The sequence below is a fragment of the Protopterus annectens genome, chromosome 13.part0 (genome assembly GCF_019279795.1).
Source record: "Protopterus annectens isolate FY-2018-M chromosome 13.part0, PAN1.0, whole genome shotgun sequence".
Classification (NCBI taxonomy): domain Eukaryota; kingdom Metazoa; phylum Chordata; order Ceratodontiformes; family Protopteridae; genus Protopterus; species Protopterus annectens.
Genome location: NC_056747.1, coordinates 1,223,017,195 through 1,223,027,979, shown reverse-complemented (window position 1 = coordinate 1,223,027,979; position 10,785 = coordinate 1,223,017,195). Strand labels below are relative to the sequence as shown.

The following is a 10,785-nucleotide window of genomic DNA, read 5'->3' as shown; positions in this document are numbered from 1 at the left end:
GATTTGTTGCATGTTATATGTTTGCAGTAATAATTTTTTTAGGCAACAGATTGGTTGAGTGCCACATTGCCTTACAGTATAGAAAGGTTGCATGTGAATTCATTGGTGAATGACTTGTCAGTACACAATATATTTTGTAAGTTGTTAGCTAAAGTTTTATTTCTTAATGCAACACATGCAAACTGGCTTTTATGTAGGGGTACACCCCCCCCCGTACCTGCACAATCACATCCTAGCAGCATATTATAATTTTCTCTGAGGGTTTGCAACATGCTGCTAGAATTGACCACCTTGGATGGGAAAGTAAAAGAGGTGTGTAGCACACTCTTCTCCTGTATTTCAGGTCAGCTACCACTGGCCCCCACCAAAAAAAATACTGTCTGTGACTGGCTCATTCACCTCCCCTAGTGGTCGCTAATTGAAGTTATGTAGCTACACATGGATTGCTCCAGCACATTGACTGGAGGCAGATTCACTCCTCTTGATTGTTTTTAAGTTTTACTACTACAAAAAATGTTCCATTCTGAGAGGCTTTAGCCTTATGCTACTCGGCAACCCTGATTGTACACTCTGTGGTCATTCTAAACTTTAATACTGTTTGCCACTGTTGGTACAGCAGTGTGCTAAGCTTTAGCATGTTGAACTGCTTTGTCATAGTGTTGTATGAATTCCGCAGTCCTTATGCATATGCCATCATCCTGCATCAAGCCGTAGTGGTGATACACTGGCTAACTTGGGGGTTTAATCTTCTACCTGTGTGTAGCTAAAATACGTGGTTTATTTTTATTTACTGTGGTAGTGAGTCTGCACTCATTAAATACTCTGCCCCTTGAATATTTGTGCTTGAAAAGGGTCTTCCAACCAATGTGCTTATCCAGTTAAGAAATGCAAACGTAAGTAAAAAATAAAATATTTTTAAACTTTCAGTATCAGCCAAGACTGACTTTTCAGATTATGAACCTACTTAGTTGTCTTACTGAGGTGTTAATCCAGAGTGTGCTAATCAGTAATCTGCTTACATGTCCTGCAGGATTTGGACTTGACCTTCTAGATTGCCATTCTGAATCCCTTACCAGCCACATCATAAATAATAATTCATTGCACTTGCGCAGAAGTGGAATATGGATTTGTTCATATTTTGAATTGCTTCCAGTTTAACATGGTGAAAAGAGTGCTTTATTGTGGTAGCTTTATATATGATCTTAACTAACTAAACTAATATCTGGCGCAATTTCAACAAAAACAATTTCTCCGAGGCTGAGGCCTTCGCTGATTCTGTTAGTGATGGGGTGAATTGCTGTTCTGTTTTTTTTTTCCCCAGATTGTCTCCACTGTCTTTCAACCCCTTCCCAGCCAATCAAACATTTTGTTTCTCCATCACTCAGTTGAAATGAATTGGCAATCGTGTAGACGGGCTTCAGGGTGGTTCACATTTTTTTTGTTTTTTCAATGTTTGTTACTGAAGTGCATCCCACTCAGCCCTGAGGAGAGGCTTGCAGTGTGTCATCCATGGAGGACATTTCCCTCAATTCAGCAAGGGGCATTCCCTCCAAACCCCCCCCTGCAGCAAGAGTGGTGGTCACTCTGGTGTCCATCATTATGATTGAACTATGTGTTGAGGCACTGAGGGAAAGTACAGCCCTCCACCCTCCAGGAGAGGATAAGCTGGCTATGTCCCTTCATTCCTCTACCTCTCTGAATGGCTTCTGTAGTGCCTGAGACACAAATTGAACCCCATTCACCAAGTTTGCAGTCAGGGTGCCATCGCTGGCCAACATGGAGCTATTGCTCTTAATATTGATTCATTTCATACTGTCCTCTGACTTGCAGGCAAGCTGTTTTATGTTAACCTGAGTATGATTCCCCCTACTAAAGTTGCACAGAATGCAGATTGAAGTCACTGACTTTGTTACTATTTCACCACCTGAAAAATAAATTCCTATTGGTCTTGCTTAATTAACCAAATAAAAAGTGAGAAATACACGGGCTGTTTCTCAGCATGCGAGTATGAGAGCCATTGTTGTCGGATCTGACTGGATCAGACTTGGCACCGATCCTGAAGCTTTTCGGTTCCAGAACTCAGACTCTTCCCCTAGCCATAATTCGCTGAACTCCACTTCAGCACCCCAGATCTCATTGGCCACCTGAAGTATTAGGTCACATTTTCTAGGACTCCTGCAGACTGTATCCTGTGTCCTGTGTATGCACTTTTTTTTTTTTCAGTTCTCCTCCTCCTCCTCCTCTACTAAGACAAGTTTTTTCTTTCCAGTCAGTTAGTTTAACTTAGTTTTATTTGCCTTAGAATTGTAGGGCTAGAATTAGTTTGAATAGGACTGTTTTATAGTGTGCTTTACGTAACTGTTGTACATGTTATAGATGAGTGTTTTAGCATGGTGAGTCCCAGACTGCACACCCCTATCCTTCAGGAGATTAGGTACTCTAGGTCATCTTCAGGGGTGTCATTTTCCCGATCATCTAGAAGTCTGACCGAACAGGATGTTGACAAGATGATGAATAATTTCCTCAGAAAACAGGTTCAACTCTGAGTTCTCTTGGTACTGTCCTCTGGGAAGGTGCCAAGTGTTGGCCATCTACCCCCTGCTACTCTTTTTTTTTATCCGAGTCTTGTCCATCACTCGGACCTGGCTGTCTTGAATCCAGTCTCTCCCAGTGCACTTTTGCTGGAGCAGGCAGTACAAGTTACTTCAACTCGGACAGATTCCCTTCCTCCTTCCACTCCGAGTTGGTTGGATCCAGAGGAGACCTGGAGCTGAAGCTACAGTGCCGTGGTTGCAGGGGAAGGGTCAAAGCCGAAGTTGTCGGACCCATCTCTTCCCTGCAGCACCTCAGCTCTTGACACCTTGGCACTGAGGTAGGTCACAGGGTCAAAGCCTTGCTATTCCAAGGCTTCTCTCCTGTTGGGGGTGGTTAAACGAGTGATCTGATGAGGGTCTATAATGTCCTCGGCCTTTAAGGCTTTTGATTGGGTCCTTTTGAGGCCGAAAGATAAGGTGGTTCCATCTGAACCCCAATTAGAGTGTACTACTGCTTCCCACTTTCCTGTTAGACAGGGACAGTTGGTTCCACAGTCTTCACAGGCTGCTTGCTGTATTAGCTACCAATCTGATTCAGAACCTTTTGACCCTCCCTTGGAATTGATTCATGGAAAGCAGACGTGCAAGCAGAAGCACTTAGACTCTTCTCCAGAGTCCATCGTTGAAGACACGGACTTGAAAGAAGGTGAAGGTTTCCCTAGATCCTTATCTGAAGACATCATCTTTGGTGAAATCCTTGAATTGATGAAGAAGAGAGGTGGACGGTCCACAGATAATCCTTCTCCAGATGAGTCTGTGTTTCTGGAAGCCTTTGGAGCTGGTTCATCTTTGTCCTAGGTGGTACGCCCTGTTTGATCATTCATTGATTTGATGGCTCAATGAGCTTGAAAGTATTGCATGCATGACATTGTTGCTCCTTACCTTCTTTGTAAAAAAAAAAAAAAAAAAATTGTGTAGTATTGTTGTTTGATATATACTTCAGTTCACTTTGTGTATTGTGTAATACATTGTTTTCTGTTTTTGCCATTTGGGTTTGGATCATGTTTGAAAAGGCTCCTTGGATAAGTGTAATTATTTGATTAAGTAAATGTATACACTGTAGTGTAGTTATATGTTATGAGTTGACACAGTTATGACTTATTGCATCAAATGCCGTAGAACGGTTTGGGAACAAGACTAGAAGAACTTTGTTTTTGACTTTATCAGACATACTTCAAGATGGACAGTGATGAAAAACACACCTTGCAAAAACCATGTCAGTATTGTTGAATGTGTTGTCTTCTCCCTCTGTAAAGGGTACATTGCTGATGCACCATCCCATACCTTTTCGTAAGTATTTAGGTTTGTAATAGGTCTGTAATTATTATGGCTCACTTTTATATTTTGCTGGAGGATCAGAAAAGCTTCCATTTACAACTGATACTTTTAATGAGTCACCCTGGGAAGAATTGCTAATATACAAGTCTAATTAAATTTATTGGAGGTTGGGGGGTTGAATTTGGGGACTTCAAGCTCATTCCTTTTTGCTTTAGTGAGATGTTTTCTGGTGTTGAAGAATAAGATGGAATTCTGGCTCTGTGATGGGCATGACAACATGCATGTTACTATTGTCAGAGAAACTAGAGGAAGCAGTGCATGAAAGTCTCAGCAGCTATGTAATATACTGTATATATTTTTTCTTCTAAAATGGGAAAAGGCCTAGAAAGTCCATGAATGGAGTCTGTAATTTATCCCTTTATAGAAGGCTTTTAGAGTCATAGGGCTGCCTTGAAAATGAGAACTATTTCCACTTTTGTGTAATGGCTTTTTTTAGCTTTGATGTGGCAGAAACCATCAGCTAGTTAGTTGAATCTTTTCTTAATCTGTGCTTATTTAGTCTTTCTTGTAGTTAAAGCTAGTTCACTTCTTCTGTTCCCAAATGAATAGATACAACCATTCTAATGGTGTCATGATGTATTTCATTGAAGGCCGTTGCTTCACGTGTTTAGAAGGGGGATTTTTCTGACCGCTCCTTAGGGTTTTATTTCAGGCATGTCCATTCCTCTACTGCACTCCATTCCCCAGTGAGAAGCATAGTCTTCATCCCAGTATTCTAAGAGTGCTTCAAATTAGCATATTGAGTGTATGAGTATGTTGACTAGAATTACTGGGTTTGCACATTGTTCTTGTTGTGGGAGAGGAAATAAGCTATAGCGGTCTATTTGCTTTCTCAGCTTTTTGAGTTTTGCAACATTTTTTGTTACCCACATAAGTTTGGTCTCACTCGTTTTGCATGTGTTGCCCAACATGGTTTCACGTAATGCATAATATTTAGTAAAGTGCTGATTGTTTGCATTTTGTGCTGTTTGGATGGATGCAGACACATGGGAGCAGTACTTTTTGGCCTTTCCCTATTATTTTCAGAATGGCCTACTGAGTGAGTAAGAAGTTATTTGGAGGTAGATCAGTGAATGTGGATGCTTGCAGCATATGGTGCTGGACTTGGGTCTTTTTTCATTTTTTAATAACTCTGCTTGGTGTTAGGTCCATTTCTTGTGTGTATTATTTCCTTAGTGGACTGTTTTGCCTCTGTGATGATGATGGGTAGGTATGTGGGCGGTACTTGATAGTGAGATGTGTGTTATCTTTAACTTTTCTGTTGTATGTTCATTTTCAGCACTAAACAATAGACTAGTCCTTTTCAAAAAACAAGAGAGTTAATGTTGTACTTGAATGCTATGGCATTAGCAGTAATGTTGTTAATTTGTCAAGCTATACAAAATACTGTTGAGCAATTTCTGGTTTGCATTTAGCATTTGATTTCCATACTACTTGTGTTATACACTCAGTAATTTTAACAATTCAGTACTTTTCTGCAGTTTTGAAAGATGTCTTTATCAGTGAAAAAGAAGGCTGTTATAATCATCCTGCTGTCTTTTGTCAGCGCACTGTATGTTGATTACCTTAGAGATGGCCTGCCATTACAACAGAATGTGTTTTATTTACCTTTGAGAAGAGGACCTTACTGGACATAACAGGGCTTCACTGCTGTTGGATGGCACTGATTGGAAGTAGAGAAACTTTGCTATGTCCTTGTTCTCTTGCAGGCTAAGGAGCAACACCTGAATTTTGATAGGTCTGTGTCTGGTGCATCAGCATATGAGTCACGCACCATCATCACTGTAAGGCTGATAATCTTCAGTCTGTACTACTGGAGAACACGTTCGGCAGTGACTATGTATCTAGAGTTATTTATACTCATTTATAACAAGTTCAGATTTGAGCAAGGGCTACTTTTTGTGAAGTGTACATCTGAGAAGAGAGGGGGGTGGGCTACTTTGTTGTATTTTACAATAAACATTAGCTGTTTTGGTACATTATATGGCTGAAAGTGAGGAGGAGCCTGTTGATAAAGGTGAAAGTCGAAAGCAGCTATGCAGGTTTGCTGCACATCATCGTCATCATCAAAAAAGTAAGATAATGTCTTTTAGCCCTATGCATTTTTCTAATAGATGAAGAAGAAATAGAGTGACTAACAGATACTGTTCTGGACTGAAAGATGTTTGCAGATGGTAGTTTCAGCCCTGAAATAAAAAAATGCTTTCTTCTAAGGTAGAAAACTGTGGCAAATCTGAATAGGATAGTGAAGAGCAAAGACATCACATTGTCAAGAAAATCATCTGTAGTCAGAATTATGGTTTTCCCAGTAGTAACATGGCTGCAAGAGGTAGCCTGTTAAGTAAAACTGTGCATTGGAAAACTGATGATTTTGAAACACTGGTGTCGGAGAAAACTTATGAAAATTCTGTGACCTGCAGGAAGATCAAATCAGTCGGTATTTAAAGAAATAAAGTCAGACTGTTCATTGGAAAAATCTGATGATAAGGCTAAATTCAAATACTTTATCCCTGTAATGGGAAGATGGGCTTCACTAGTGAAACCACTAATGCTGGAAAATATTAAAGGGAAAAGAAGAAAGGGCCAGTAATGGATAATATGGATAGGCAGTGCTGAAGTAATGAATTTGCATTTACAGGAACTTGGAGAAGGAGTGGTGGACAGGTGACAGATGGGACTAGTTTGCCATAGTCCTTAAGTTGTGAAGAATAAAACTAGACTACTAAACACAGCACCACCTCTATGACTTTTTTTTTCTCATGCCATTCTTGGGCAGGTAACACTGTGCTCTGCATTAATTCACTTAAGATGGCAGCTGTGTTTTTTGTTGTTGTGCACTGATCTTCCCATGTGGTAAAAATATTGGTTCAGACACTTCTTGTGTATGAATGTTTTTCTGAGGCAAGTATTAGGCTTAAATTTGCTGATCTTCTGGTATGTGCTATGCACAAAAAGTCCTTTTGATTAGAGTTTATGCCTAGTTACTAAATGAGTTAACAGCTTCATAAATTATCATATTTTTGCCCTTTTTTGCTATTCTCTTTGATTTACAGTTTTATGTCCCTCATACCCAGACCTTGACTGAAAATGACCTAGCAGACTAGATCACCTACTTGATTATCTGTTCATCCATTTTTTTTGCAGTGAAAGTCTTAAAGATAATATGATGAGAAAGGAACACCATACTTCTGTCCACAGGCCATTCTACAAGATGCCCACGTGTTTCCAGGTAGGCTGAGTGCTATAGAATAAAGCAAGTTTGCAGAAGAGTGGAGGTAAAGAAGTTTCTCTTTACTCCCAATGCATTGTGGTCTTCAGTTTTATACTCTGATATGTTGGAGTTGTACTGCAAAAACAGTTTTGTATTTTCTGTTGCAGTCAGTGTTGCTCAAGGACATCTGTCTGAAAGTTGAGTCAGTTTTTAACCATATATCCCACCTTCTGTGAGGGGTGCTGAGTTGGCATTCTGACTAAGTGCCCAGATCACCTCATCTGGTTTCTTTTAATCTGGAAGGACAGTAGCTATGCTAGGAGATCTTTCTGGATGGCAGAGCATTTCACTAACATGCTGTGTGTACTCATCAGCCATGTGAGTGAAACTCATTTTCACTGCTGTGCATAGATCTTTGGTGTCATTCTTTTATTCACTGCCCAGAACTCGTGACCATAGGTGTGAAGATGGGGACACTGATTGACCTATAAATTGAGAGGTTTATTCTATGATTTGGCTCTTGAGTCATCGCTGAAGTCTGGTACAAAGCCTGCAGCACTGCCACTGCTATACAAAGTTGCTGGTTAGTCTCTTAATCCTTTCTACCCTCAGTTGTGAACAAGACTCCAAGATAGTTAAGCTCCTCCATATTTATTTATTTTACATTTGGTTACTGGGAAAGTACGACTTGGAACAAAGCCAGTTTTCAGAGGAGGCCCGGGGAGAAATGCTTCAGACGCATGTCTGTATAACATGGGAGGAAACCGGAGCACCTGGAGGAGATCCACACAAGCGCAGGGTGGACATGCAGACTCTGCACAGAAGGCACCCCATCTGACATTCGAATGGAGAACCTCTTGCTGTGAAGCGACAATGCAACCACTTCACCACCATGCCGTCCGATATGAGATAGCTGCTACTTTGTCATACACAGAAAGCAATTCTGACACCACTTTTGTTCTCAAATACAAGGGACTGAATGTCATGTGCAGAGGTCAACCAGAAATCTTTCTCCATGGGCTTGCCAGACTCCTAACACACCTTGACTTTTAATTCAGGGACTGCAAGCCATTGTCCTCTTTGTCTCTTTATATTAGTCAGATGTAGAGATTGTCCACAATTGGAATTACAGGAATGGCCTCTTTAACTTAATAACTTTCCTCACTATAGGTGTCCGCCAGTGAGTTCTAGGGTTATCATCTCACAAGCACCCTATGGCTGCCAGTGCTTGTCAACATCTCATCTATGTAGGTCTTGAAGAAGGTTAATTTCGATACAGTGTCCTTGACCTCCTTTGGGTTATTGGATCGACCTTCTTTGGAAGAGGATTTGAAATTATTTCAGACATATCTACTAGGTATTGCAGGTATCCTCATTGCACATTTGGGTTTCCTGAGTTTGGCCATATCTCCACCAGGTTGTGGTCAGTTGATGAATCTGCAGTTCTGTTGACTGAAGTGTCTAGGACATGTTCCTAATTTTGATAAAAGGACTATGGAGTCAATCATTTACTTGTGTCTTTAGGTGCTGCTGTGACATTGATTGGTTCAGTTGGCTTTTTATTCATATTTGGTGTTTGTTAGGTGAAGACTGACTACAGAAAAAAATGCAGTAGCAGTTATCCACTCAGGTTCAGATTATGAAAGCCATTTGTCTCAGTCTTGCCTCGTCATGTATCTCTTGCCATTTCCTGCATGAATGCTGAAATCTCTTGGCAGATGTAGAGAGCCAGTAGGTTGTACTCTGCCACACACTTTAGCTTGTTGTTGGATATATATGTAAAAGAGAGAATTCCAGCTAAGTGAAAGCAGAGATTTAATACACATATGTTAACAAGTAATCGTATGCAAGCTTTCACACCAAACATGCTGCTTCAGTCATCTGAGTAAAATTCCACTCCAAAGCTTAAATGCACTCAAATTAAAATTACATGCTTCTAATTGGAAGCTCTAAAGCTGGATATCCAGTTATATTCTGGATATTCAATGTTTGCTTCAGAATCCCCACCCCCCATTATCATAACTCTTAAAACAGCAAAATTAAAACAATGAGCCTTATTCCAAAAGAGTTGCTCTCAGTGCAGGTTTGCCCTGATTCAAAAAACCTGCTGTCAGTTTAAGTGACTTACGTTTGTGCAAGTCCTTTCTACAAAGAAACATGCAAGGGATTTGCCAGATTCCGAACAACTGCTCACAGCCTGTTGTCAGTGTAAGTGGTTACTTACACTGAGAACAAGTCTTTAGGAATCAGACCCAATGTGTAGCATTATTATTGCTGACATGGTTGTAAAGTACATTAGTCTCATTCCCCATTCTAATGACTGAAAAAGTATGCTTGGCATGAAAGCTTGCATTTGATGATTTGCTGTATTCTTTCTTTGTGTTTCCTGAGCTTAAATTCTTCTCTTATTTAGTGGATTGACTTTGTTCTTTTCTGGGTCAGCCTGGTTGCTCTTAGTGTTGCTCTTAGTGTATGCCCAGTGTTCTCTTCCTCATGATATCTGCTAAAGCCATGTTGTTGCCTCTTCCAGGACAAAATCCATACAGTCAGACACCTGGCATAACTTCAGATAATTACTGTTGCCATTTAGCCTTTTGCTGCCAACGTACTTGGTAACCAGCAGCCATCTGCCCAATATCAGTTTTGGTATTGAATCCAATGACCTTGATTACTATTGGTTCTACACTCCCATAGCTTTTAATTTTACTTTTTCTTTTTTTGGTCTGTGATGATTTTTGCACTTCACTGTCTGTGGAATCGCTTATAGCGTGTACACTCATTGTGCTTATCACTACTAAGCGTATTCGTTTGATGCAGGTTGATGTTACTATTGACAACTTTTTCCCCTGCATACTCTAGCCTGAACTGGTATGCATCTGCACTTTGACAATCTGCCATTGTGTGGTTCATCCTCTTCATCATTAGGACTGTTGAGCTCACAGTGTACTCTGCATTGATCCAGACTTTCCTAGGCTTTACCATGTCCCCAGTAGTTTACTGCTTATCGCACATTTATTCATTTATTGCATTTGCTGACTGGGAAAGTCCACGTGGAGACAGACTTCCCTTTTCAGTAGAGGCCCGGGGAGAAAAGCACTAAATGATAAACATTCCAGATTATACATAGTGCAGAAAAATAAAACGCATTTTACAAGCGCATGCATAGTCTAGCGAATAAAGACATTTTGTAAAACTTTATAAATTGTATAGAAAAGTCATTCAGTAATGTTTTGAAAACTCTGTTTAGTTAAGAAGTCGTTGAAGATAGTACAGTAAGGCAAAGATGCAGATTACTGTTTTGAGCAAAGGAAGATGATTAGCATAATTCAATGTACAGGCATACATTTCAGTGGACCAGTAGCATTGTATACTTCAGTAAGCAGTTTCCATAATAAAGACGTAAAATAGACATAAAGTTGTATAAAAGCAACATCTTTTTATGCTTTGGATTTTTTTTGGCTAGTCAGCAGCTGGTGTACTAGACAAAAGACTGATCAAAGAAGAAGGACTAGAAGTGATTGAAAGTGTGAAGGAGGAAGAGATGGTGTTCAAAGAAGGTTCTATATGAATGCAAGACAGATAAAGGCAGTTGGAAATTGGTGGGGGGGAGTAGTAGTCAGTTTTGGCAAGTGGGTAAGAGTA

At 40.2% G+C, this 10,785-nt stretch overlaps 1 protein-coding gene across 3 annotated transcripts in view; it reads left to right on the top strand.

Annotated features, from left to right (window-relative positions):
• GOSR2 (golgi SNAP receptor complex member 2) overlaps positions 1-10,785 on the top strand; it is a 440,089-nt gene that overhangs the window by 89,582 nt on the left and 339,722 nt on the right. The gene's annotated exons all lie outside the window — the stretch shown is intronic.